The 27,860-nt window shown below is 48.0% G+C and overlaps 1 protein-coding gene and 3 long non-coding RNA genes across 17 annotated transcripts in view; 2 read left to right on the top strand and 2 right to left on the bottom strand.

Moving 5' to 3' along the window:
• The first annotated feature begins 220 nt into the window (after positions 1–220).
• LOC148004902 (uncharacterized) lies at positions 221–12,310 on the top strand. 2 transcript variants are annotated; one of them, XR_015625818.1, is made up of 3 exons: positions 221–368; positions 9,508–9,619; positions 11,773–12,310. It is a non-coding gene; the product is annotated as an uncharacterized LOC148004902 (long non-coding RNA). The 2 variants fall into 2 exon arrangements; XR_015625819.1 differs by having other exon boundaries at positions 9,460–9,619.
• Positions 6,000–15,799, bottom strand: LOC148004901 (uncharacterized). The gene is made up of 3 exons (XR_015625821.1): positions 15,530–15,799; positions 14,563–14,620; positions 6,000–8,454 (listed from the first exon to the last, which is right to left on the bottom strand). It is a non-coding gene; the product is annotated as an uncharacterized LOC148004901 (long non-coding RNA).
• On the bottom strand, positions 9,151–12,614 carry LOC120093699 (uncharacterized). Its single transcript, XR_015625820.1, has 2 exons — positions 12,333–12,614; positions 9,151–9,613 (listed from the first exon to the last, which is right to left on the bottom strand). It is a non-coding gene; the product is annotated as an uncharacterized LOC120093699 (long non-coding RNA).
• Positions 12,844–27,860, top strand: part of Pacsin2 (protein kinase C and casein kinase substrate in neurons 2) — a 93,229-nt gene continuing 78,212 nt past the window's right edge. For 4 of the 13 annotated variants that reach the window (XM_087555512.1, XM_087555508.1, XM_087555502.1 and 1 more), the window contains exon 1: positions 12,844–12,955. The gene's annotated coding sequence lies outside the window, so the exon portion shown is untranslated. 13 annotated transcript variants of the gene reach the window in all.

Here is a 27,860-nt window from a genome sequence, read left to right as displayed (position 1 = left end):
CGAGGAGCAAGAGTTGGTGTTCTTAGAGAAGCAGGGAGGGTGATCCTGAGCTTGCCTCTCAGTGAAGGTAGCTGGGAGCTGAGGGTATGGGAAGGGAGTCCACTGAGGAAGATGAAGATGTAGGAGAGAGTAGGGAGCTGTCCTCTGCTGGCCAGCAGAGGGCAGGAGTGGGAAAGGGGTTGGCACCTTCTAAGAAAGGACTTTCTCAAAGGGACTGCCCATGCAGAGGTCATTTGCTCAGGGTTATAAAGCAATCCTGTTTCAGGGTAACAACCTAATAATGGGGAAGTCACCAGCCCTTCCAGTTTCGGATCTTCTAATCAAGGTGAAACCAGAAACTGCCAGAGTGACTCGAATGGAGGTCTAGGGTGAGTGTGGCGGCTGGTGCCTGCCTGGGACCCCAGCCACCCTACAAGTGAGGACAGAAAGGTCAAGGTCATTCATCCTTAACTCTTATAGCAAGCTTGAACAAAGCAGTCTATAGGGATATGGGCTTATAGGACTTCGCCAGCGAGCAGAAGGGCGGAGCTTGGAGGTTTTTTGTTTTTGTTTGTTTGTTTGTTGTCCTTTGGTTTTCAGGGTTCATTTATTTTCATTTTGTCAGCAATGACAATGGTCTTCACTACTTAGCCCAGCTGTGGACAAGCAGCGAGGTCTTTGCTTCCGAGACTCTGGGGTCAAGTGGACAGGCGGAAGGGGAGGGAGGAGCCCGTGCCTGCCGCTGAGGGCTCAGGGCGTGATGCTGTGCAAGGTGGTCTGGAAGAGCTGACTGTTGGGTGCAGGTGACTCCTCCCTGTCTAGAAAGGGCATGTGCTCCCCAGGGTCAGAACCACTCCAGGATCTCACAGGCAGGACTAGGTTAGAGCCTGGTCCGTTTCAGAAGGAAGTCTGCAGAGCTGTGGCTAGAGCCGCAGCCGCTCGGTACCTCCCTGGTCCTCATCTGGACCATCGGTCAGGTCAGTAACTTCCGAGGCTCCTTATGTTACTCCATCCTGTGGATGTCAGAGGCGCCTCTCCCATCTGCAAGCTGGCTTACAGTCCATCACTCAGGGAAGTCAAGCCAGGAGCTCAAAGGGGACAGGAAACTGGAGGCAGGAGCTGATGCAGAGGTCATGAATGAGTGCTGCTTACTGGACTGGCTTGGTCATAATGCCTTGCTCAGCCTGCTTCTTATAAAACCCAGAACTGCCTGCCCCCGGGGTGGCACCACTCACAGTGGGCTGGGCCCTCCCCCATTGCCAGCACACAGTAGACGTTAGATGAATGTGCCTTTCGGGAGGAATCTCTGCCACCTTCATGCTTCCCATGTCAATCTGGCCTCTCTGAGCCTGTTTCCTTGGGGAGGGTCAGTGACATGAGAGTGACAGTCATTCCTGCCTGCCACCTAGGTAGGAGCAGTGGCTGAACCTGAACACTTGGGCCTGGGCCCAGGGTTTGCTGCCTCGCAGCTATTCTTAGCAGAGAATATGACACACCTGCTGGTAGGAGCTGCCCTCTCCTTTCCTTTCCTATTGTCCCCTGGGCAGGCTGTTTCCAAACCCTGCCCAAGGCCCTTTGCTAATAAAGAACAGCCGGTATGGTATGCCAAGGGAGGGTGTGCCCTGTGCTGGGAGAGCCCTGGGCTTGGTGAGGGCTGAGTCATAGCCATAAAGCTAGGGGTGTGTCCTGCCCCGGTGACACCAGACACCCACATCCGGCAGGGAGAGGGCTGTGTCTCCTGCCTCACCTCTAAGGGAGCTCAAACAGAAAGGCTTTGAGAGCCACAAGAAGCAGGGAGACAAGTGGAAATTTTTGCCCAGCAGCTGCCTGGGCTTAGGAGCATCAGGTCACAGCCCACATATGGCCTGGCCGGTTACTTGGACTAGAGTGACATTCCCAGTTGCAGATACACTTGTAGCACGCCCCTCCACCATGTTCCTGGCACTCCGTGATGTGATCCCCTGTCTCAAAGCCGCAGCCCACACTGATCATCTATCTTCCTGGAGTGTTCTTCCCTTCCCTACAGAATCCTCCTATGCCCTAAGACCCTATTAAAGCGCACCTTGCTGCTGAGGCTTTCTGCTGTCGTCTGTCAAGGTGTCATGCCTAGACCTACCATTTCAGTCACGCCAGTGTCCAGACCAGACTTGTCTTTCTGTCACGTTTCTCTCTTGCCAAATAGACCATCCATCTTTCCCTACCCAAGCTTAAAGAGTTTTACTGGATTATTATTTTGTATTATGTTATGTAGCGTGTACGTGTATGTGTATATATGTGTGTATGTGTGTGTATGTGGTGTATATATGTGTGTATGATGTGTGTATATGAATGTGTTATGTGTATGTGTATATGTGTGTATGATGTGTGTTGTGTGTTATGTGTATGTTGTGTGTATGTGTATATGTGTGTGTATGATGTGTGTTGTGTGTGTTATGTGTATGTGTATATGTGTGTGTATGATGTGTGTTGTGTGTGTTATGTGTATGTTGTGTATGTGTGTGTGTATGATGTGTGTTGTGTGGTTATGTGTATGTGTATATGTGTGTGTATGATGTGTGTTGTGTGTGTTATGTGTATGTTGTGTGTATGTGTATGTTTTTTGTTTTTGTTTTTTTTTTCGGAGCTGGGGACTGAACCCAGGGCCTTGCGCTTGCTAGGCAAGCGCTCTACCACTGAGCGCTCTACCACTGAGCTAAATCCCCAACCCCGTGTATGTGTATGTTATGTGTGTGTTATGTGTATGTTGTATGTATGTGTATGTGTATGTTATGTGTGTTGTGTGTTATGTGTATGTTGTATGTGTGTGTGGATGTATATGTTATGTGTGTAGTATGTGTATGTTATGTGTGTTGTGTGTTATGTGTATGTTGTATGTGTGTGTGGATGTATATGTTATGTGTGTGTGTGGTTAGAGGACAACTTTCTTTTTTTTTTTTTGGTTCTTTTTTTCGGAGCTGGGGACCGAACCCAGGGCCTTGCGCTTCCTAGGCAAGCGCTCTACCACTGAGCTAAATCCCCAACCCCAGAGGATAACTTTCAATGTTAGTTCTTTCCTTCCTCTGTGGCTTCCTGAGAACAAATCCAGGTCGCCAAGGCTTGCACAGTGTCTTAGGGTTCTATTGCTGCAATGAAACACCATGACCAAAAGGAAGTTAGGGAGGAAAGGATCATCGAAGGAAGTCAGGTCAGGAGCTTAAGCAGGGCAGGAACCTGGAGGTACGAGCTGAGGCAAAGGGGTGCTGCTTACTGGCTTGCTCAGCCTGTTTTCTTATGGCACCCAGGACCACCAGCCCCCATCAATCACTAATTAAGGAAATGCCCTACAGCTGGATCTCATGGAGGTATTTTTCTCGGTTGAGGTTCCCTCCCCTCATATGACTTTAGCAGGTGTCAAATTGAATAAAACTCACTAGCACACACAGTAGCTTTTACCCACTGGACTATCTTGTTGGCCCATCTTAGGATTTTTGGTTTGTTGGTTTGGTTTTTGGGATTTTGTTTTTGAGACAGGCGCTTACATAGCTCAGAGTAGTTTCGAACTTATTCTGTGGCTAAGGGTGACTTTGGACTCCTTTTGTTCCTACCTTTTATCTCTTAAGTGCCAGAATTAGAGGCCTGCACCACCACATGCCTGTGTTTTAATTCTCAATTTTACTTCAAAACTGTTTTTGAAAAAAACAGTATTACTATGTAACCCAGGCTATGCTGAGACTCATGATTCTGCCTCCACCTCCCCAGTACTGGGGTTATAGTTGTGAACACAGAGGGCAGATTTTTAGGGTCATAGAAGGACTCTGTAGGATAAGGTAGACCCAGGAATCGGTCAAACCCTATGGAAAACAACACAGACCATAACCCCTAATGTGTGCTATGAACTTCAGTCAGTAGTGATATACTAGTGTTGATCAGTCATTTGTAACAACTATGTCCACTGACCTGAGATCAAAGTGATGGATGCTGGGGATAGGGGTGGAGGGGAGATCGGAGGAAAGGAGTGCAGGCATGTGGGAAATCGTCTCTATATCCTCTACCCCTCACCACTCCCACTCCCACTCCCAGCCCACATCAGAGACAGGGTCTCGTCACCTGTGTGTGAGTGGGGAGGGGCTTGAACTTGCTATATAACCAAGGATGACAATGAAGTTCTATTCCTCCTGCCTCTATGAGCGCTAGGATTGCAGACATTTGCCAACAGGCTCAATGTATAAGATACTGAAAATGGAGTCAGGGCAAGCGCTCCACTGACTGGGCTATGCTCCCAACAGATCTCTGGTCTACGATAGTAAATTCCAGTACAGCCAGGGCTGTGTAGAGAAAGACCCTCCCCTCCCCAGACAAGAACCAACAACAAAAGTTAAAGATGATTTATTTTATGTTTAGGATGTATGGAGGTAGTAGATGCGACTGAGGGATCATGCCTACAAAGGCCAGCAGAGCGTGGCTCCTGAAACTAAAGTTCCAGGTAGCTGTGGGCTGTCAGGCAGGGCTGCTGGGAGGCACACTCTGGTCCTCTACAAGAGCAGTAAACACTCTTAACCACCAAGCCCATCTCTCCAGTACCTCAACGGGCTTTTTTAAAGAGTTGTTTTTAGGTTTACAGAAAAATTAATGAATTCACAGAGATCCACCTGCCTCTGTCTCCATAGTGCTGAGGTTAAAGCCCTGTGCCAAGTCCATCTGAGGATCTTTTTTTTTCCCCCAAATGTTCAGTGATAAAATAAAACTTGCTTATCTCTCTACAAAAAATGCTGTTCCAGCCATGTCTCTGCCTTTCTCTGAAGACACATTCCCTTAACAGTCTCCTTCTTCCCTCCCCAAAGGCCTCAGCCATCACAGGTATGCAAGAGCTTTCGCTGAGGCTCCCATCATGGAATTCCTAGGTGCTAAGCAACCTGGTCACAAGTGACGTGAACAGACGGTTCCCAAAGAATCATTTGGATGGCCGTGCTGGGTCAGGAGATTTGGTAATGCTTAGCAATGGTATAGGAGGCTCTTAAAGAGTAGGGCAGAGCTGGCTAGGTTCCGCCTCAGTTTTGTGGGGCTTTGATAAGGAATGTCAGTTGCTTTGTGGGAATTTCTGATTGTGAGTGCTGTCATGTTGGTGCTTGGTTCCCAGTCTGGCCGAGGCAGGGTCTGGCACTGGGTAGTTAGCTCTCTGGGCATACTGTTGGAGTGCTCTGACCTGTGATTAGCCAGGCCAGGCTTGGCAGCGGCGGCTCTCCCTGCTGCCCACATGATACTCCCATCAGCCTTAATGAGTGCACGTGCTGCAATCTGAAACCGGAGCCAGGGCTGGAACCAGTTGCACAGAAAATAGAACTGTCACAACAGGAAGGGTGCGTCCAGAGTCTGCCGAGGGACAGCTGGGTTGGGGAGGGGGTGTTGGCCTGCTCCTCTGTCCACCTCCCACCCCTTCCCCCAAGCCACCTGGGAACTTCTTGGATTCATAGGCATAGAGGCTGAAGTTACCTTGCTGGATTTGGGCCCTTCTGGCCTCCTCAGCCTTGGCTTTCCCCTGGAAGGAGGACTGTGTGCTAGAGCTCCAACCACATACACTCCCATAACTGACCTTTAGGCACCTTCCACACCCTGCTTGTCTCTGAGGACCTACTCTGGCGTCTCTCAGAACCTGATGGTCCCTGCTCAGGTGTCTTTCCCTGCCAGTTCCCATCTTTGCTGCTGCCCCAATCCAGCAGGGAATGCTGGGAGGTGGGGTTGTGTAGCAAGGGACCTACCTACCTGGTGCCTGTTGAATTCAGTTACAAGGGGAGAGGGGGGAGAAATCGGGAGGTGGAAGCAAGTTTGAAAGGGGTCCCTGACTGCTGGGTGGGGGACCTGGGGTAGCTCTCCTGACTTCCCCAGGCCTGATTGCCTCAGCTTGGAAGGACAGGTCCCATCTGTCATCTCTACACTTTGCTGGTTCTGGATTCCAAACGGTCAGTATGTCTTTCTCTGGCCAATCTCTGTCACTGACTGCCCAATAGGGGCATTTGGAGCAAAATCTTACTCTGTGCTTTTTTTCTTTTTTCTTTTTTTAAGATATATTATTTTTATTCGAGTGAGTGTTTTGCCCACATGTGTGCATGTGCATCGAGTAAGATGCCCAATGCCTTCAGAGGTCAGAAGAGGATGTTGGATTCCCTGGAACTGGGTTATGAATGGTTGTGAGCCACCGTGTGAATGCTGGGAACCCAACCCAAGACACCTGCAAAAGCAGAGAGTACTCTTAGTCACTGAGCTACGTTCACTGTCCACAGGCCTGAGGAGGAAGAGAGAAACCCGCCATCACATGATCATGAGTACACTGCGTGGGGCACAGCTCTAGACCATGTGATTGAAACCCATGGGTATCCCATCATGCTTGGGCCCACTATCCTGGGGAAGTGTCTTCTCTTCTTGTTCTCTTCTTCCTCCTTTCTCTCCTCCCCACACCTTTGAGGTAGGTTTCACGTACCCCAGGCTGGCCTTACCTTAAACTTGATATTTATCCAAGGATGCTCTTGAACTTGTGGTCCTCCTGCTTCTTCTACCTTCTGAATGCTGGGATTACAGGAGTGGGGGAACATGCCTGGTATATGTGGTACTGAGTGAGGGTTGAACTCGGGCTTTGTACCAGACAGACATGCTACCAACTGGAGCCACATCCTCAGCCCCCATTAAAAATAAACCTTCTGTGGTGTGTATCTATTTGGTATGTGTGTGTGTGTGTGTGTGCGTGCGTGTGTGGTATGTATATCGGTGGTTTGTGTATATGTGTGGTGTAATCTGTGGTGTGTGTGTGGTGTATATCTGTGGTCTAAGTGTGTATATGTGTGATGTGTGTCTATGGTGTGAATGTGTATATGTGGTGTATGTGTGTGTGTGTGTGCATGCTTGTGGTATAGGTATGTGTGTGTATCTGTATGTATCTATGATGTGTGTGTGGTATGTATATCTGTGGTGTGGTGTGAGTGTGTATATGTGTGGTGTAACCTGTGGTATGTGTGTGTATCTGGGATGAGTGTGTGTGGTATATATCTGTGGTCTAAGTGTGTATATGCGTGATGGTGTGATGTGTGTCTATGGCATGAACATGTATATGTGGTGTGTGTGTGTATGTGTGTGGTATCGGCATCAGTCCTTGTCTTCTGGCTTATTTGAGACAGAGTACGCTTGTTACTTTCCCCCTGTGTGTGTCCCAGCCTGAGAGCTTCTAGGTACTTTCCTGTGTCTGCCTCCCATGTCCCTTTAGGAGCACTGGGACTTCAGATGCTCTTTCTATGTCCACCTTGTACATGAGTTCTGGGAAACCAAACTGAGGTCCTCAGGCTGATGGGTCAACACGCTTTACTACCCAGCCATCTGCCTGGCCCAAGTCCATTATCTTCTGCAGACCCTGAGGGAAACGGAAGTGGGTGACACAATCAAGCATTCATGCATGCAGAGTTGCTTAAACTGGACTGGAGTTGGCCTAACCTGCTTGCTGCCTCCACAGGGCTTTGAGATGGGATGTGGGTGCTCAGTAGTCCCAGCTTGGGTGGGGGTTCCCCAAGGGAGATACATGAGGAAGGGAACCTGGGCGGGACAGAGGGCTGTGGGAGTGAGAATGCAGGTGACAAGGCAGGAAAGGCAAGCTGGAGGAAGGGGACATGGGTGGCATCTGTGGTGAGAGACGACAGCAGACAGGTGGTGCTGGCTGAGCCAGGCCAGCTCTGTCCACTCTTAGGAGGCACCAGTATGGGTGAGGAAAGGGAGGAGGGGAACTCAGCTGCTTGCTCTGCACCCATTCAGGCTCTGAGGCATAGATGGATCCTGGCATGGGCTGGCACCCAGCACTGGTGGAGCGAGCCTTTACTGAATGGTGGCCATGACATTAAACATTTCCATAAGGGCAGAACTGCATTCAACAGCCACTCCGAGGGAGGCCCAGCTCCTCATTCTCCAATCAAACAAGACTGCTGAGGCTGAGGAGTGACAGGCTTGCCCAGTCTCCTGACTTAGAGGAATGATGGGGGAGGCTCTGAGATTCACCATTGTCCCATTGTCTCAGAATGCCTGCTAAACTCTTGGGCCATGGTCTTAGTGGGCAATTGTCTCTTACTCTCTCCTTCCCCGGCCCTGCCTTCTGCCTTCCTTCTCTAAGGTATCTCTAAGGTACCATCTCTAAGGTGTCATTATAGAATATGTGGGAGATGGAAAAATAGATAAGGGAGCAAATACCTGGCCTTCCACCTGTTGCTATTGCCGCGGCAACAGTTACCTTGGAGCTGCTTGACCAAGGACCACAGCCTCACCTGGGGTGGTTTAAAACAATGATGTTGACTCTCCTGAAACTCTGGAGGCTTAAAATCAAAGTGCTGGCAGGGAGGGTTGATAAGGAGCTAGCTACACAGGAGAGGGAGGGTGCCCTGCCAACACAGATTCTGTTCCGAATCCCAAGTGTCTTCTTACGACTTGCAGGCTCCACAGCGGATGGTCCAAAAGCAACTTTGATTGCTGTGAAAGAATGTGAGAATGTTCCAAACTTTTAAAAGTGTGTGTGTGTGTGTGTGTGTGTGTGTGTGTGTGTATCCTCGTGCACGCACATACCTGTGCTGTGTTTGGGTGCCCTCAAAGGCCAGAAGACAGGGGTTGGGTGGTTGCAGTGTAAGCCTTTAATCCCAGGATTCAGGAGGCAGAGGCAGACAGATCTCTGAGTTCAAAGCCAGCCTGGTCTACAGAAAGACTTCTTGGACAGCCAAAGCTACATAGAGAAACCCTGTCTGAAAAGAAAACATTTTAAGATAGGGTCATGTGTAGATCAAGCCACTCTCAACCCTGCTATGGAGTAGAGGCTGACCTTGAATTCTTGATCCTCCTGCCTCTGCCTCCCAAATACAAGGAAATTAGGCTTGTACTACTGCATATGACTGCTCTTGTCTGGAATTAGAGTCTGGCTGAGCTCAGGGTGGTCTTGAACTCTTGTTCCTCCTACCTCTACCTGTGTGGTGGTCAGGTTGAGGTGCACGCCACTAGCTCGCTCCTCAGGGAGCTTATTCTTTTTTTTTTTTTTTTTCTTTTTTTTTTTTCGGAGCTGGGGACCGAACCCAGGGCCTTGCATTTGCTAGGCAAGCGCTCTACCACTGAGCTAAATCCCCAACCCCAGGGAGCTTATTCTTGCGGTATCTTTCATCAAGTCAAGTCTGGGCCTTGTTGGGTCTTCATTCAGGTTTTACTTGGTCCAGCTTGGCACAGATGGTAGCCCTGTACTAGAGACCCTCCACGTGGGTCTTCCATTTAGTAGAGGTTATCGTTTCCACCAGGATCCATACCCTGACTTAGGGGCAGGCAGGAGAAGCAGTCGAGATGGGAATGTGTGACAGAGCACACCTGTAAGATTCTTTGTAATCCCAGCTCCTGGGAGACGGCAGGAGGATCCGGAGTTCAAGGTCATCCCTGTTATCCCGGGCGTTCTGTCCAGTTCAGGCAACCGGGGGAGAGTTTGTCTTTGTTCTCTTTCAGATGGCAGTGAGATGTCTCAGCAATTAAAAGTGCTCGCTCTCTTGTCAGATGACCTGAGTTTGATGCCCAAGCCCTGCAAAGTAGGAGTGGACTTTCTCCGGTGGATTGGCCCCTGACCTTTTCCACTTGTGCTGTGGAACTCATATACACATACCTACAGGTAATCGATTGAAAAAAAAGAGAACCAATTGAAGATTGTATGTAACTGGAATGACATTGGTTCATTAGGTGCTGGCCACATCCTCTTAGGGATGTACCCCATTCATAGGCTGTGCCATGTCCCTCCATCTTAGGGCCCCGTGGAGTGCCGGCAGCACGTGAGAGCGGAGTGCTGTACCTGCCTGTGTTTATGTATGAGTCTACGTGCGCAGGCCAAAGAATAAACCATTTAAGCAGGCAAGGGCAGGGTGGCAGCTTCCTCATCAGTGACGCATTCATTCCACACATTTGGCAGGAGTGTGCCTCATTCCTAGGTAGATCCAGGAATGTGTTCTTCTGGCCCCAACAGTTAACACTTTGGTGTCTCCAAACTGTTAACGATTCCTTGGCTGGTGCTGGAAATAGATCTCAGGTCTTGTGCACTGAGCCACACCCTCCAATCGTGTGTGTGTGTGTGTGTGTGTGTGTGTGTGTGTGTGTGTGTGTGTGTGTTTAGTGCCCTGACCAGGAGATTAACTTTGGGTATCTTCCTCTATGACTCTCCAAAGCTTGCTAGCTATTTATTTATTTATTTATTTGTGGCAAAGTCTCTGAATGAATCTGGGCCTTGTTCTTTCAATTAGACTAGCTGGCTAGAAAGTCCCCAGAATCTGTCTAACTCCTTTTTCCCAACATTTGGGTTACACACGCATGCTACTCTAGCTTTTTACCCAGTTTCTGGGAATCGGAACTCAGACGTTTGTGCTGTAAGTATTTTACCCACTGAACCCGTCCTCTCTCCTGCTGCCAATCCCGGTTAAAAAATAAAAGCCAAGTGGAGCTTGGCAGTGCGTGCCTTTCAATGACAGCATGTAGGAAGTAGATCTCTTTTGAGAGTATGAAGCCAGCCTGGTCTGTAGTGAGACCCTGCCTCAAACAAAATAAACAAACAACAAAAAAATCCAAGTGGAAGTAGTTTTACAGACGACAGAGATCCTGAGACAAAGTTGGCACCCGCCGGCCACCGTCAGAGCTCTGGACTTCTGTTTTACAGTTGAGAAAATCGAGCCCCAAAGAAGGGAAGGAACTTGCAGGGTGGAGTGGCCGTTTGCTGCCAAGCAACCCTCCCTGCCCGTATCTATCTCCTCGCTTCTTGAATGCCTGAAGTGCTCCAGCGGAGAGGAACCCCTTCCTCCCTGGAGGGCTCATTGCTTTCTGGGAGGTCTTTGCTCTCTCTCATATTCTATCCACCTTGGGATAGTAAAATGCGCTGTGTTTGACATTGAGGTCCCTTCTTTTGTCTTTGCTAGGTTCACCAAACACTTGAGGGCTGACATACATACACACACACACACACACACACACACACACACACACACACACACAAACCTGCCCACCTTGCATTCTTTTGTTTTGATGAGACAGGGTCTCACCATGTAGCCCTGACTGTCCTGGAGCTCACTATGCAGACCAGGCTGGCCTTCAACTCACAGAGTTCTGCCTGCCTCTGCCTCTGCCTCCTGAGAGTTGGGATTAAAGGCATGCACCATGGTGCCTGGCTATCTCTAGTTTTAAATGTTGAAATTACTGTTTTTTTTTTCTTGAAAGAGTCACAGATATTATTGTTTAAAGGCTATTTTTACGGTCAATACGGCCTCTGGGTGTTTAAATAAGTAAATAAATAAATATTGAAAAAGTTTGGTCACTGCGAGGATGAGTGTTTTCTGGGTGGTGGAGGGGCACTGCGAGAGTTGAGACAAGGTCTCACATAGTCTAGGCTGACCTGAACTATCTATGTAGTTGAGGATGACTGTGAATTCCTATCTTCCTGCCTCTACCTCCTAAATGCTGAGATTACAGGCAGGGACCAATCGTGTCCAGCCTGGAAACGGGACTTCCTATTGAGCTGGGGATGAACTCCTGACCCTCCTGTTCTACCTTCCAAGTGCTATGCCACTTCATCTGCTTTCTGTGTTTTGTTTGCAGGGAGATTGAGGCCGGGTCTCACTATATATTCCAGGCTGACCTTGAATTTTCAAAGATCCTCCTGTCTCTTTATCTTCCCAAGTGCTGGGATTATAGGCATATACCACTGTTTGTGTCAGTGTCTTGATGTGGAACCCATTTACTGGGGCTACTGCTGGGTCATTTTATTATTATTTTCCTTTCTTTCAGTTACTCGATTTCCCAGGCTGCCTGGAGCTCTCAGCCATTCTCCTGTGTCAGCCTCTTGAGTCCTGGGATTACAGACACGAGCCATTGTCCGCCACCATTTACTCTTTACTCCATACTGTCGGGTTTCTCAGACCCTCACCGGGGCATCTCTTACTGTCCTCCAGGCTGGGACTGTGTGAGGTAGTGCTCAGCAAGGTATTAATTAGCCTTTTGTCTCATCATTTTCCTCTGCTCATAGAGCTAACCTCCTATCAGGCAGGGCTATATGAGAAGCAGAAAGTCTGTATATTGCCTGGTGTTCTGATGATCATATCTGTATCCTCTGGAAAGAAGTCTCTCCACCCCACTTCCTCTTTTTTTGTGTTTAAGACCAGGGCTCACTATGTAACCTTGGTTATCCTAGAACACACTATGTAGACCACAGTGGCCGTGAACGCAGAGATCCACCTGCCCCTGCCACCTGAGTGCTGGGATTAAACGCGTGCACCACCATGCTCCGCTTAGAGGAAACTTTCTCAATAAAGAATTGTTTGTGCGAGTGCTCGTATTTATATCTGTACCTCGTGCGTGCCTGGCACCCACAAAGGCCAGAAGATGGCGTCAGATCCCTTCCAACTGGAATTACAGACCGTGGTGAGCCTCTATGTAGGTGCTTGGAATGGAATCCGGGTCCTCTAGAAAAGCAGCAATTTCTCCAGATCCGAGGAAACTTTCTCAAAGTCCACCTTATCTGAATTCTCGATCAGGGACCGCGATTCTTCTAGGTGCTAGGAAAACCACAAAACTCTGACCCACCTAAAAAAGTCCTCCAGACCCCGGGCTCTGGGCGTTTCCCAGGGAGTGACCCGTGTTGGCCTCTCAGCAGCTTAAGTAGGAGTTCTTCGTTTGACTGACAGGAGAGGCCGCTAATGCTAGCCTAAGGTAGTTCCTTTCAGCAGCTGGGGGGCGTGCCGCCTCCGCTCTAGTCTGTCCAATCCCGAGCGCCGCAGGGTCGAAGGGCGGGGTCTGGAGCCCGGCAGCCAATAGGGCGAGCACAGCGGGCGCGGCGGGGGCGGCGCAGTCTCGGCTGGCGGCAGAAGCGGCCGCGGCGGGTCTGGGCAGGGCCGGGGTGCGCGACCGGAGCGGAACGGAAAGGGGTCGGAGTCGCATCCCGGCCGGAGCGGCGTGCTCAGTGGGACCCGAGGTGAGCGGCGGCCGAGGTGAGGGGTGAGCCGCGACGGTTGGGACACGGGTCGGTGGCCGCGCCTACCCCTGTCAGGCCGCGCCGGGGCCGAGCGCGCGGGGCCGCGCCGCTCGAAACTTCTAGTCCGCGCGCGAGGGGCCACGCGCCGGCGGGCGGAGCCCGGGAGGCCCAAAGGGCAGCGGGAGCGGGCGAGTCTCACGCGGATGCACTCATGGGGCACTTTGCAGACTACCTTCCATTTCCGTCCTTCCCACACTCGGTGTCCTCAGTGGTGAGAGCCAAGCCTGCTCGGTGAACACGAACTAGTAGTGTGAGGCGAGACGGGAAAGGCTGCAAGCTGCCCCTTTTGACTTTCATAGTTTTCTAGACTCAATGGATCCGAAGTGTCAACTCCCTCCTACCTCCCGTGGGGCTCTAGAGCCGCGTTCTTCTCTTACCAATGACCTGAGGCTTGCGGGCCCCTCTCTGAGAAGGTCCGCTTTTCTTTTTGTTCCAGAAGTGGAACAGAGTAACTGACTGGGATCTCAAGGCCTTAGAGGTTAGACCTGGAAGTAGACACGCCCCAGGGGTGCTGGGTTCTTGGTGGGTCCTCAAGGGAAGATAGTTCTGGTCCGGGCTGTGTGCACCAGTCCTGGTTCTCGTCGTCTTTCCTTGACCGCAGCTGTCCTGAGGTTTAGTGATGAAGGGGAGTAGGTTGCTGACAGTCTCCAGGGCTACTCATTAGCGGTTTAGCAAAAAACACTCCTGCACTGTCCTGATGTAAACCTATTTAATCCTGAGTTGTGGACGTAAGCTCACACCTTCCAACCCCCAACAGGTTTTTCAGTTTGCTTAAGTTCTGGTCTTGCACCCCTGGGATTGTCAGGAGCTCCTGGCGAAGGGATCAGCCAGGTGAACTGGGTTCTGTGTTGGCCTCTCTTTTCAGTCGCAGGACGCTCGCTTTTTCACAGAAGCTCTGAATGAGAGTCAACGTAGTTGGAATTCTCTTGACTTTCCTGGAACACTTTAGTCTGTGCGTTTACACTTAACTGTAGAGTTTGACAGTCTCCTTGGTGAAGCTATGCACTTGAGCCATGAGGCCACTACGTGAAAAACTTGTGTGACGTGTGTTTTCTTTTCCCTGTAGTCTGGAGGCTTTAAAGAAACTGACCATTGGGCTGATGGGTTTTTATTACTTGGGAAAGTTCTGAGCACAGGGTAGATGGCTGATTAGATCTCTTCTCTCTGGGCAGGATTTTTAAAGACTAACGACTCACTGGACTAGAAATGGTATTTGACTTCATGCTGTTTGGGGAGCTAGAGTTTGTTACTTCTGACCATAATGATTAGTGTAAAAATGTGTGTATGTAAGAAACACAGCTAAGTTTCCATGCTGTCTGATAGAGAGAGGTGACATTGGCTTTCCCTTGGTCCTGAGTGCCAGTACAGATTCTGATGACCAGGCATTTCTAGGGGGAGCATAGGGACATTTGCCCTTAGTTTTGAGGGGGTTTTGTTTTGTTTTGGACAAAGGGTCTCAACTTTGTAGACCAGGTTGGCTTGGACCTCACAGAGATCTGCCTGCTAGGCCTCCTGAATGCTGAGATGAAAGCTGTGTTACACCATACCTGGCCACCTGAAAGTCCGTGCTGATGGGTTGAGGCCTGATTCTTAGGCGTCCTGGATCTGAAAGGGGGGGGGGGGTGTCATCATTTGGTCTTTCCAGGATGTTGTGGAATAGCAAATAACAGTAGTAAAGTTACTACCTGTTGTGGCAACTTGTGAAGCACACTCAAGTGCTCTCTGGCCAACCGCACCTGAAACCAAGGTCTGGGCTGACTCTGGCCTGCCTTATCTACCATCCCATTGTACTTGCTTCCTGGAAGCCACCCTTCAGATTATGTAGGTAATAACCATGTTCACACGAGCTGACGTGCCTGCTCAGTTTTTTTCCAGTTGGGAACCACAGCTGCATACCTGAAGGGGGGGGAGGCAGGGCTTAGGTATCTAGTCGATGTGCATGCTAGGGGAGTGTCCTTTATGGGCTCTGCACATTCTCCTCAACACCTGAAGGTAGACCTGAGAGCATTGTCTAAATGGGCCTGAACTTCTTCCTGATGTCTCTCAATGGTGGTTGGTGGCCTTTGGGATGGCTGTTTGGGGACTTGTTTTTCCCCCAGCTTTTTAATATTCAGCTGGTTGTGCTGTCTGCTGACTAGAGACCATCTTTTAAAAGATAGGTTTCCTGAGGCAGGGAGATGGCTCAGTCAGTAAAGCACCTGATGTTCAAACATAAGGACCTGTGCTTGAACCCAGCAAAAAATAAGGTGAGGACGGGATGGTTCAGTGGCTAAGACCTGTGATTCTGACAGAAGATCTGGGTTTGGTTCACAGCACTTACTTGGTACCACAACCACCTGTACTCCAGTCTCAGGAGACCCTCTGTCCTCTGCTAACCTCTGAAGGCACCAGGAAGGGACATGGTGCACTCACACACATACAGGCAAGCATTCATAACTTAAAGTGGACAGTCCTCAAAGTCACCTGCACTTACACACATGTACACACAGACTGGTTCTCCCACTGTGCACTTGCCTGTAATTCTATCTTTAGGAGGCTAAGGCAGGAAAATCTTCAGTCTGAGGCCAGCTTTGGACTGCCCCAAACAGTCAAATCCTACAAATTTTCCCCTCTGAGAAAGGTTAAAGGAAAAAAAAAGGACAAAAACAAAAACAAAGGAACTAGAGATGGCGCACTGGTTAGACTTGGGTTCAATCCCCAGCACCCACGTGGTAGCTCACAACTGGCCACAACTCCAGACCTTGGGGATTCCATAAACACATGGTGTACAGATACACTTATAGGCAGAATACCCATTCACATAAAATAAAAAATAAAGGTTAAAAAACACCCAAACAAACCATCAAGGTCTTCATAGTCAGGACAGAGGGGTGTTTAGGGATTCAGATTCCAAAGGACAAACAGTCCTTCCATGAACAAACACAGATTCTACAAGGACATTCCAGGATACTTACGATGCCAACAGCGTATCCACCACCAAGGAAGCAGAACCTAATGGAAAACCCCATGCTGGCATCCAGGAGCCCAAGTTCTGGACCCAGGATGAATGGACATCTGTGGCCATGCACTCTTGACACCATTTTCTTTGTCACATCCCTGTCATTTCAATGTTTGAGTGCAGAATAATGAGATACAAATCCTTGGAAATGTATGTCCTCCATGTATGTAAGTCAGCATTATTATTAGCTCCAGGATGACAAAATAGGATTACAGCTTTTCTGAGGTGAGAGGCAGCTTATTAGGAAGGCTGTGCTCAGCATGCCACCACCAGGTCAGGAGGGGTTGCTTAGGGCTAGAGTGTAACAGTTCTCACCCTGGATGCTGGCCCCAGGCTGTTCACATGTGTGCTTCCTTTCCTGGGGAAGGGGTGTCTCACAGCTGTTCTCAGAATTTCAAAGGTTAGGAATTTCTAAGCCTCTCTTACAAATATGAAATCTGAGGCCCTGAGATCTGTATACCCTAGCCTCTTAGTAGTGGGAAGGCTAGAAAGCGCCTTAGGTCCCATCCATCTCCCCTCAGGTATTCCAGGGAGTGAAATTACATTAAAACCAAATGTAATGGCTCAAGCCTAATAATGTCAGCACTTGGAAGGCCTGAGGCAGGAAAACTGCCTTGATTCTGAGGCCAAGGACAGGCCACACAGCTCCAGACCAGGTCCTGCCTCAGTGTCCCAGCAAGGTTCCTTTCTAAGGAGCTGCTGGGGACACTGACCACTGAGTCAGCACTAGGACTGCGGCCGTCTTTCCTGGGCTAATCTAGTTCAGTGCCTTAGATTCAAAAACTGTCTATTTTAAGATTGAAATTTCTTAAATGAGCTAGAGGCATAGCTTAGAAGTAGACTGCTTGCCTAGCACTTGAACGGGAGGAAAGCTGAGAAGAAGCAGGTAAAGAAAAAAAGCAGGGGTTGGCAGAATGGCTCAGAAGGTAAAGGTGCCTGCCACCAAGCCTTACAACCTGAGTTCAGTCCCCAGAACCCATATAGTAGGAGGAGAGAACTGATAAACTGATACTTACAGTTGTCCTCCGACTGCCACACGTACTAAGTAAATAAGAAAATATAGTGTCTTTTTTTAAAACTACAATATCTTATTTTTTAAATGAAAATTAAAAACCTGGACAGAAGCCAGGTGGTGATGGCACATACCTTTAATCCCAGCATTTGGGAGGTACAGGCAGGTGATCACTGAGCTTGAGGCCAGCCTGGTCTACAGAGTGAGTTCCAGGTTAGCCAGGACTACATAGAGAAACCCTGTGTGGTGTGCGGAGGAGAATATCTGGACAGGGAGAAATGGCTCAACAGGTAAAGACACGTGCTGCCAAGCCTGACAATCTGAGTTCCATCCCTGTTTCCTGGGAAGGAAAAATAGCTCCTGCAAGTTGTCCTCTAATCTACGCATGCACACCACAGTGTGCATATGCATACACACCCATGCACACAGGCACGCACAAACACTGCACAGTAAATAAATAAATAAATAAATAAATAAATAAATAAATAAATGAAGTCTCCTTTAAAAACATATAGTCCTTATCTTCTGGGTTTGGTAGTTGTCTCTCAAGTACCTAGTAACCACAGAGATGTCTGGTTGTGCAGAATAGTTACAACTATCCTTTGTTAAGATAGGGTCTCATTACACAGTCCAAAGCTAGCCTCAGACTAGAGATTCCCCTGCCTCGGCCTCCCAAAGACAGAATTACAGGCAAGCGCACAGTGTGTACATGTGTGTAAGTGCAGGTGACTTTGAGGACTGTCCACTTTAAGTTATGAATGCTTGCCTGTATGTGTGTGAGTGCACCATGTCCCTTCCTGGTGCCTTCAGAGGTTAGCAGAGGACAGAGGGTCTCCTGAGACTGGAGTACAGGTGGTTGTGATACCAAGTTAAGTGCTGTGAACCAAACCCAGATCTTCTGTCAGAATCACAGGTCTTAGCCACTGAACCATCCCCTGTCCTCACCTTATTTTTTGCTGGGTTCAAGCACAGGTCCTTATGTTTGAACATCAGGTGCTTTACTGACTGAGCCATCTCCCAGCCTCAGGAGACCTGTCCTTTAAAAGATGGTCTCTAGGGTTGGGGATTTAGCTCAGTGGTAGAGCACTTGCCTAGCAAGTGCAAGGCCCTGGGTTCAGTCCCCAGCTCTGGAAAAAAAAAAGATGGTCTCTAGTCAGCAGACAGCACAACCAGCTGAATATTAAAAAGCTGGGGGGGGGGGGTTGGGGATTTGGCTCAGTGGTAGAGAGCGCTTACCTAGGAAGCGCAAGGTCCTGGGTTCGGTTCCCAGCCTCGGGGGAAAAAAAAAAGAAAAACCAAAAGCTGGGGGAAAAACAAGTCCCCAAACAGCCATCCCAAAGGCCACCAACCACCATTGAGAGACATCAGGAAGAAGTTCAGGCCCATTTAGACAATGCTCTCAGGTCTACCTTCAGGTGTGAGGAGGATGTGCAGAGCCCATAAAGGACGCTCCCCTAGCATGCACATCGACTAGATACCTAAGCCCTGCCTCCCCTCTGCTGCCTTTGGTTTCTAGACATTGTAGTTATTAGTGGTTGTGAGGCACCCAACATGGGTGCTTGGAACTGAGTTTGAGTCATGTGGAAGAACAGTGCAAGCTTTTGACTACTAAACTATCTCTTCGCTCTTTGTTTTTTCATTTTTGGTCTTTTGAGATAGCGTCTCTATGTAGCCCTGGCTGTCCTGGAAGTCAGTGTGTTGAGTACTGAGATTAAAGGTGTGCACTGCCATGTCTAGTTCTTTGTGTTTTGTGTGTGTGTGTGTATGTGTGTAATTTCTTACAGGTTACATTTGTTGAAGGTCTTAGAACAACCCTTGAAATCTATATTTTCCTGTTAATTAATGGGATTCAGGATCAAGTTCAGGTTGTCAGGCCTGCATTGAGTACTTTTATGTTGAGCCATCTTAATGTTCTGTTTGTTTGTTTTTTAATATTTTATGTGTTTTGCCTGAATGTATATATGTGCACACATGTTTGATTGGTGGCCCAGGAGGTCAAAAGAGGGTGTCCAATCCTCTAGAAATGGAGTTGCAGACAGTTGTGAACTGCTGAGTGGGTGAAGTGGTGGGTGCTGGGAATTAACCCTGGGTCCTCTGTAGGAGCAGTGGTGTCTCTTAACCATTGATCCTGTCTCTCCAGTCTCAATAGTCCTTCCTGTTTTAGAGAGAATGAAGCTGTCAGGCTTTGAACTCATTGTCTTTCTGTTTTTGGAGTTTAGATTATAGGGGTTTTATTTGGCATCTCTCCTTAGGCTGAGAGCATTTGGGATATATCTTAATTGTCTGGGACATCTGTGGGCAAAGGGGAAAAAAGCATTGAAAGGGGAGCATTCTGGCCACTGTTCACGTAGAGATCTTAGTGCCTGCCTCAGTCACAGCTCTAGAATTCCAAGGTTAAGAACTCATGCTCTATAGAAGCAGCCGGGGAAGAAAGGAAGAGTCTAGAAGTCATTGTTTCCCTGTGATAGTACCAGATAGAAGTGGGACCACATGTGGAGAGACACAGAGGAAGGCTGGCTTGGCTGCTCTTAGCAGAACTTAATCCAGGGAGGCGGCCTTTGCCACAAGTGAGCTTCAGAGTCATCAAGAGGGTAGCGATAGCCAGGCAGTGGTAGCACACATTTAATCCCAACACTTGGGAGACAGAAGCAGGCAGATTTCTCTGAGTTCGAGGCTATTCTGGTCTACACAGCAAGTTTCAGGACAGCCGGGGCTACATAGAGAAACCTTGTCTTGAAAAAAAAAAAAAGAACAAAGCAAAACAAAACAAACAAAAGAGCACAGGTGGTTGTGTTAGCAAGTGGGAGCTAGGGAGGGGAGGGAAGACTTGAGGACAGCTACAGAGTATGATGTGCTTCTTGTAGGGCAAGGTTGGGGTCTAGACTTTCCTCTGAAGAATGAATTCAGTGGGGAACATTCCAGGGTATGAGCAGGATGATCTTGGCAGGAGTAAGAGATCAGTTGGGGAAGTCAGGGATGTGGATGGGAGAGGTGTGATCTGGTTGCTCCTTTTCACAAAAATCATGTGTCCTCCAGGGCTCAAAGATTTGCCTTAGTCTGTTCCTAGGAAGCAGTAGCTTAATTTTACAAGGAAGGGGCTCCCAGGGAAGGCTGGCCTCAGTCACTGATTCAGCTCCATTGTCTAGAAGCTCACTTATGCTATGGGGGTTGGGGGTATTGTCATATAGCCTGTGTCTGTTCTTGTTTTGTTTGGCTTATTCTCACAAATCTGTAAAGCTAGTAGGCTGGTGCCTGCAGATGAGAAAAGGCAGTTCTGCAACAACAAACCAGAGGCCAGAAGCATGGGTTTGGAGCCAGACAGCTCTGGGTTTGGGTCCCAGGTGTACCACCAGGTGATTGCATATCCACACCTGGTCCAGTATCATATCATATCATATCATATCATATCATATCTATCTATCTATCTATCTATCTATCTATCTATCTATCTATCTATCTATCTATCTGCATGCACATTGGTGTTTCGCCTGCATGTATGTCTGTGTGAGTGTCAGACCCCCTGGAACTAGAGTTATAAACAATCAATTGTGAGCTGCCGTGTCGGTGCTGGGAATTGAATCAGGATCCTCTGGAAGAGTAATGAGTGTTCTTAACCACTGAGCCATCTCTCCAGCCAGAGACTAGGCATCTTATTTTGAACTGCTGTAACAGTGCTGTAGGCCTCTGCTTATGAAGAACAGACATCTTATTTCTCAACGTTTTGGAGTCTGGAAGCCTGAGGTGAGGCTACAGTAGTGTTCTCTTCTGGGTTATACACTGAAAGAGAGAGGGTAAGGGAGCTCTCTGAGTTCCTTCTTAAGAAAGGGTACTAATCTTATTCTTTTTGGAGTAGTTTCCTTTGTCTGGATCTTGGTAGGTGTGCAGTCATGGACCCAGAGCTCAATCCTTGGTACTTAGTCATTGTGTATCACACAGCATAATTAGATGAACTTGTAAATTAAGCAAACCCCTGAAATAGTCATTCTGGTTTTATTTTATCCATTTCTTTCAAAGTCTTTCACAAATGTATTCTTTCCTTAGTCAGAATCCTAACAAGGATATTTTGTGGTGACTCAGGGTGACAGGGATGCTATCAGGTCACCAGTTTGGGTGAGGCTTCAAGCCCTCTGTGGAATCTTATGACCCTGGTAAGACAAATGTCCTCTCTTTGCACTACTCTGAGACTTTATTTACCTCTGCCCCCTTTGTGGGGGTGAGACTAAGAATCTGTGCATCTTAGCTCTGTGTGGGTGGGAGGCAGAGGCAGCCTGGTCTACAGAGGGAGTTTTAGGGTAGCCTGGGCTATACACAGAAACACTGTCTTGAAACAATAAATAAACAAAAGAATGGGTGCATCCTGCCTTTGTGTGAGGGAAGCCACACCCTGCCTCCTGTTCTTGACCTTAATGTGGTGGTCATACCAACCCTTTCTGTGGTTGAGGAAATGTTGCTGTGACTGCACCTAGTGCTCAGGTAGGGACAGGAGGATGTGATGGGGGAATGTCGGATTGATGATGGCAGAAGACTTGAGAGGATAAAGGGTCAAGCTGTATGCACAGTATCCAGCGGGAAATAGGGTTAAACTTACACAAAGTAGTGGTAGTTCAAACTGTAGAATTAGGGGGTTTTCCTTTCACTTTCAGAGTTCATTTTTAAGTTCTAATTGGCGTAATTAAGGTATGTGTGTATTGCTATAACTTGGCTGTGTGGGCATTTGCAGTTGACCATGGTCTTTCCCATAGCTTTCATTTTGTTTTCAGAACAACTCTGTTGGTTTCCTTTGTTCATGATTCAGAAGAGAGAAAGAAGTAGATTAGAAGTGTCAGAGGCTTTTTAGAGGTCACCTATGGAGACACACATGAGAGGTAGGCGGGCACAGGGTGGTGTCTGCACCATAGTCTGGTGTCTAGAATCAGTGGTAGCTAGTTTTCTAAGTTGTCTTTTGAATGAAATTAAATTTTATTATTTTAAAATGATACTCGAATTGTAGTTTGTGAACATTTTCATACTTCAAACTATGTTTGTGTTTCATTATATCAAATTATGCTGTCTCTAGCTGAGTGTGCCAAGATCGTGAATTGTGGTCAGGCTCTCTTCCCACGCAGACCTTCAAGCCCGCTATTAGTGGATTTTATAGCTCACCAATTTGCTGAAGCTGGCTTGCCTGGGCACCAGGTAGCTTGAATGTGATGATGATTTTAATTAAGCACTTGTGACCTCTGTACCAGCAAATATGTTATCAGATAAGGAGGCTGGTCATGTGCCATGGGAAGATCGGCAGAGCTGGTGCTAGACCCAGTGGTCATGGGGTACACTGTGTTCTGGATTTTTTGAGGGATCATGGCCGTTTACATTTCTGCTCATTGAGTTCTTATAACCAGTTGGTGTTAACTCCACTTTGACCAGGAGTAATCAAGGTCCCAGAAGTGACCCTCAGAGGGTTGCTGTCTGAGTTGACCCTGAAGGTCACACCAGCGTTCCTTTGTCTTGCTGCCTTGACAAAGCAGATTCTGAGTCACTTGCTCTCAATTGCGAAAAAGAGCTTTGAAATTTCCTTTTCCTTTTCTGTTTCTGAGGAACATAAAAATGGGCAGATTATGTGACTCTTGTTTAAGGTAAAAGCTGTGTTCACAATGAACCCAATTCTAAGACTTGAACTTTTGCAGTTAATAGAGCCAGGAAGTTTATAAGGATTGGAAGGGAACTGGCAAAAGCTGACAGGCTGGAGTGTGGTCAGACAGTCTAGGTCACCCTCATGTTTCTCTTCCAGTTGATGAGGTCAGAGGGTGGAGGAGCAGGGCTCTCAGTTCCAGAGGCCTGGTGGGTGCCGTTGCTCCATCTTCCAAGTGTCTTTGAAGAGGCAGCTAAGGAGAATTCACTTTGTTGCCTTGTGACCTTAAGATCGTCCTTAGGGTAGGTTCCTGAGAACAGATGTTCTGATTGTTTGCTTTGTCTTATAGACACAGGGTTTCACTGCATAGCCCAGGTTGGCCTCAGATCCTGCTGCTTAGCCCCCAAATGCTGGGGTGGCCAGCCTGTGCCATCTCCCCTTGCTCAGATACATGGGTTTTATGCTTGTGGTAATTACCATTTTTGTGCCATATGACTTAATATTAAAAAAATTATATTTTCCTACCCTAATATGTTCGTGTTTGTGTGTGTGCGTGCCATCTGTGAGCGCCATATGGAGGTCAGAGGGCAACTTACAGAAATAGTTTTTTTTTTTTTTTTATTACATGTGTCTCAAATTTTTGTTTTCAGGCTTGGGAAGACGTAACATTACCTACTAATCACCTAGAATCTTGGGAACAAATGCCCTTACTAGCTGAACCTTCTAGAATGTAGAATTTAAATGGTGTATGCCTTTTGGGGGCTAGGGGGTATTCCCCCCTACCCCCATATCACCGTGTCTGACTTAAATGTCCTCATTCTGTGTTTCCTTGGAAGTTTTTTCTTCCTTTTCAGGTGTTGATCTAGGGACTTGTGCATACAAAGCAAGCATTCTGCCAAGTGAAGCTTAATTAATCCCCAGCTCCTTAAATGATTTCTAGTGTTAATGTTGACTGTATGATATATTTCTTGGTGCTGGGCATTTTAGGTTATTTCCAATGTTTTTGTAATTAGATAAATTTGTACTTGAGTTTTCTCTTCTCCTTTCCCTCCCCTCCCCTCCCCTTCCTCCCTCCCTCCCTTCCTGAGGAGAAATTGACACAGATGGCTTTAAAGCTTGAACAATTTAGAGTGTTTTGAAACTTGTTTGAATTTTTGTTGTCTGTTTCCCAGTATTTTAGGTAAAAGAAAACTCTGGAGGATCTTCCTAAAAGGTGTCTTGGTCTTTGGAACTTGTCAGTATACTGAGATAGACTCTGAGGGGGCCTTCTTGAGTCACATTCCCTTCCTCACCTGGGCAGATGCTCCTTGCGGGAATGCTTTCCCTTCATGACAAAGAACAAGTCCTTACTCCAGATAGGGCTGCATAGCGTGTTCAGGCCTTGGGTTCAAGTCCCAGCACCTAGAGGGGCAGGGTGTGGAGGGAAGGAAGAGAGAGAGAGAGAGGGAGAGAGTGAGGAGGGAGGGAGAAAGAGATTGAGTATGCATGAGGGAGCGCCATCCTGCTGCCCCTTTTACTTGTTCCTAGTGACTTGAGCAAGCTCCCCAGGCTGTTGTCAGGCTGCTCAGAACACAGTAGCTGACAGGGTTTGTCCTGGTTTCCTTTCCACATTGGCTGAGTGTGAATTGGGAAGGACTGTGCAAGGCTGTTAGCACTGGGATCATTCAGAGATTATGACAGCCTGGGGTCAAGTGATCCTTTGGACTTTGCCTCAGTGGGTTGGGGTGCTTTTCATAGAATCTTCAGCTTCTCTTCATTGCTATAGACAGGCATCTACTATCGTTATATAATTCATTCTGTCTCTTCCCATTGGCTGGCTGATGGTTCACCTTTCACTGCCCTGTGGAAGACAGAGCAGAGTCCTGTTTTCTTGGTTGCTCATTTCTCAGGGTTTGCAAAGGATAAGTGTGTGTGTGTGTGTGTGTGTGTGTGTGTGTGTGTGTGTGTGTGTATGCATGCATGGATAAGATAGTGTCTGCTGGTACAGGGGTCATGGCCAGGCTAGCCCACCTCTGCTCTGACCTTGCACAATGGCTGTGTCTCCCCCACATCTATCCCTCCCCTAGAAGCTGTTTCCTCTCACTTATCTTGCCTCACCACGGGCAAAACTCTGATTCTTAGTTCCTCTTCTAAGAAAAGCTGGTGTTCACAGCTGAACCAAAGCAGAATACTTTACTCCACATGGAGATAGAAATAAGAGGAAACCATTTCAGACAACACAGGAGCATAAGAGGCATTTTGTTCCCTGGCACAGCTGGTTTTAGTGCCAGCATTCTGGGGTTAGCCTGACTGTTGGCTCTGCTAAGCACTGGGAGCTTCCTGCTTCCCTTCCCCACCCCTGTTTATTCTGTCAATAAGACCAAATTTTAGAGTAATGGTTGACTGTGTACTTGGCAGCCTATGTTTTTATCACAAGTGTGGAAATTGTACTTTGGCTTCATTTCTGCAGATGCCTAAACATGTCTGAGTCATTGTTGCCTTAGCAACTGGCCAAACTTTGCTTGTGTGTGGCAAAGGCTCCTGCAGGGGCTGGGTGGGAGCTTTTCAGCCAAACTAGATGGCTAGTGCCAAGCCTCAATGGCGCTGTGGCTCTCCCCACAGTTCATTTTATTTCTTTGAAAAATCCCTGCTCAGATGTCCCAGCTCAGCAGGCTAGCACCACATGGGACAGGGCTCACCAGTCCTCTAGTAGCTCCTAACCCAGACTTTGCTCTTTGCAGGGGGGTGTGGGCGGGTGTGGGGTGTGTGGGGGTGTGTGGAGGCTTTGCTCTACACTGTGGTCCAGCTTCTCTTGCTCGCCCATGAAGCTGCTTATGTTTCTTACATTTGGCCCTAAAGGCTGGATCTGCCTTACAGAGGGCCAGAGGTGCACCTCCTTACTGTACTAGGGACATGGATATAAGGTCACAGGAGTCTATGCTATGTGTTCTTTTAAGACGACTAAGCAAAATGGTTGCTCTGATGTTATCCTTTGTAATCTTGTCTTTAAAAGCTGCTTCTTTATCTCTTGGCATTTATTTATTTGTCCGTGTATGTGGCTAAAGGTGGAGGTCACAGGGCAGCCTGCAGGAGTTGGTCCTTGCTAGGGTCTAACTCAAGTCATCAGGTTGGCAGGAAGTGCCTTTACCTGCTGAGCCCACTTACCGGCAGCTTTTATTCCCTTTTGAAAGTGTACACTTTTATGAGTGTAGATCTGGAGTTGCTTGAGGGGGAGCAGGGGCTGAGAGAGCAGGGCTGAGAGCTATTTATCACCTCACTTAGGCTCAGCAAGCCCCACCCACCTTCCCTGAAGTACTTCTTGTGTTCATTTCCAGAATCTCTGTTTTGGACATGAGCTACTGTGTCTTATACTTCTGCTGGGAACATCCAGGTTCATGACATTTAGAAATAATTTAAAATAGCATATGTTCTATCTTATCAGTGTGGAGGAACTTCTTTATAGCCCTGCCTTCCAAAAGCCTCCCACTTGCTGTGTGACTGACTGCAGAGAGTACAAACTTAGAGTACAGGGATGTAGGGCTTCCCTCATCGGAATGGAGTTTGTAAATTGCCAACCATGCCAAGATCTACAGAGGCTGCAAACCTCACTGTCTACCTGCTCTACACAGTGCTGATGCTGGAGGGTCATGTTTTCAAGCAGATAATAGCTGGCTCTGAGTTTGAGTCTTGCCAGACCAAGGTGCTTTGGAATGTAGGGATGTGTAACAATCTCTCCTTGGGATGCTTGGCTCTTAGATTCCTTCTTGGCTCTGCTATTTGTTCTGGGATCTACTTTTTACTTGTATATTGTATTCATATTCTCTCTCTCTCTCTCTCTCTCTCTCTCTCTCTCTCTCTCTGTGTGTGTGTGTGTGTGTGTGCGCGCGCGCGTGCGCACATGCGCGCTCATGGGTGTGCACCTCTGTGAGTTTATGTGCATGAATGGCATTATGTGCAAGTGCCAAGGAGATCAGAGGAGGGCTGTGGGCCTCCTGGAACTGGAGTAAGAGGCAGTCGTGAACTGCCTGATTGCGGATGCTGCAAACCAAACACAGCCCTTTTCAAGAACAGTAAGCTCTCTTACCAGCTAGGCCACCTCTGCAGTGGGGATTGTTGTATGATTGGGTAGATGACTGTTGCACTATACTTCATGTACCACTGCTTGCTCTGTGATCCCACAGTGGAGCATACAGGTGGAAGAAAGTCTCCTGACTCTTGGGACCAATATCCTGACACAGTACTGGAATGGTTCTGTCATGGTCTTGGCTCCGTGTGGCCAAGTGACTGCCAAGGGTTTAGTCCCTCAGGACTGTGCCTGACAGTTACAGGCTGTGTCAGCTGTGTCTGACCCTTGACTGTAGGCTAATATGTGTCATGTAGGTGAGGATAACTGAATAATGTAGCCCAAACCATAAAATTATATATTAAAGCTTTATGAATTTAAATAAATGGACATGTCAGCATCCATAGTAGTTTCTGCCCTTCAGAGGCTGTGCGACCTGCTAGAAGTTCCTGTCATTCTCTGGGCCTGTCACCTCTGTCCAGTGAAGGGTGAATCTGGGAGGATTGAAGTGATGTTACCTCTGCCTACAAACTGAGACAATGCAAGCCAAGTTAAAGTGTATAAGGGCAGGTTTATTGGGAAGCCAGTCTTGGGCAGTGTGGTAGTTTGAATATGCTTGGCCCATGGGAAGTGGTACTGTTTGGAAGTATATCCTTGATGGAATAGGTGTGGCCTTGTTGATGGAAGTGGGCACTGTGTAGGTGGGCTTTAAGGTTTCCTATGCTCAAGCTCTGCCCAGTGCGGAAGAGTGTCCCCTCTTGGTTTCTTCTGGATCGAGATGTAGATAGAACTCTCAGCTCCTTCTCTAGTACCATGTCTGCCTGGATGCTTTCATGCTTCCCATTATGATGATAATGAACTAATAAACCTCTAAGACTACAAGCCAGCTCCAATGAAATGTTTGCCCTTATAAGAGTTGATTGGGTCGGGGTTGGGGATTTAGCTCAGTGGTAGAGCACTTGCCTAACAAGCGCAAGGCCCTGGGTTCGGTCCCCAGCTCCGGAAAAAAGAAAAGAAAAAAAAAAAGAGTTGCTTGGGTCATGGTGTCTCTTCAAAGCAGTAGAACCCTAAGACAGGAGGGTTCATTGGTCCCAAGAAATGGGGACAGGGAAGTAGTACCGGGGAGGGAGACAGAGGGGAGGGGGAGGAGTGTGAGCATGAAGGAGAGGGAGGGAGGGAGAG

The sequence above is a fragment of the Rattus norvegicus genome, chromosome 7 (genome assembly GCF_021556685.1).
Source record: "Rattus norvegicus strain SHRSP/BbbUtx chromosome 7, alternate assembly SHRSP_T2T, whole genome shotgun sequence".
NCBI classification, from domain to species: domain Eukaryota; kingdom Metazoa; phylum Chordata; class Mammalia; order Rodentia; family Muridae; genus Rattus; species Rattus norvegicus.
The sequence above is the reverse complement of the archived record's forward strand: the minus strand, read 5'-3'. Positions and strand labels throughout refer to the sequence as shown.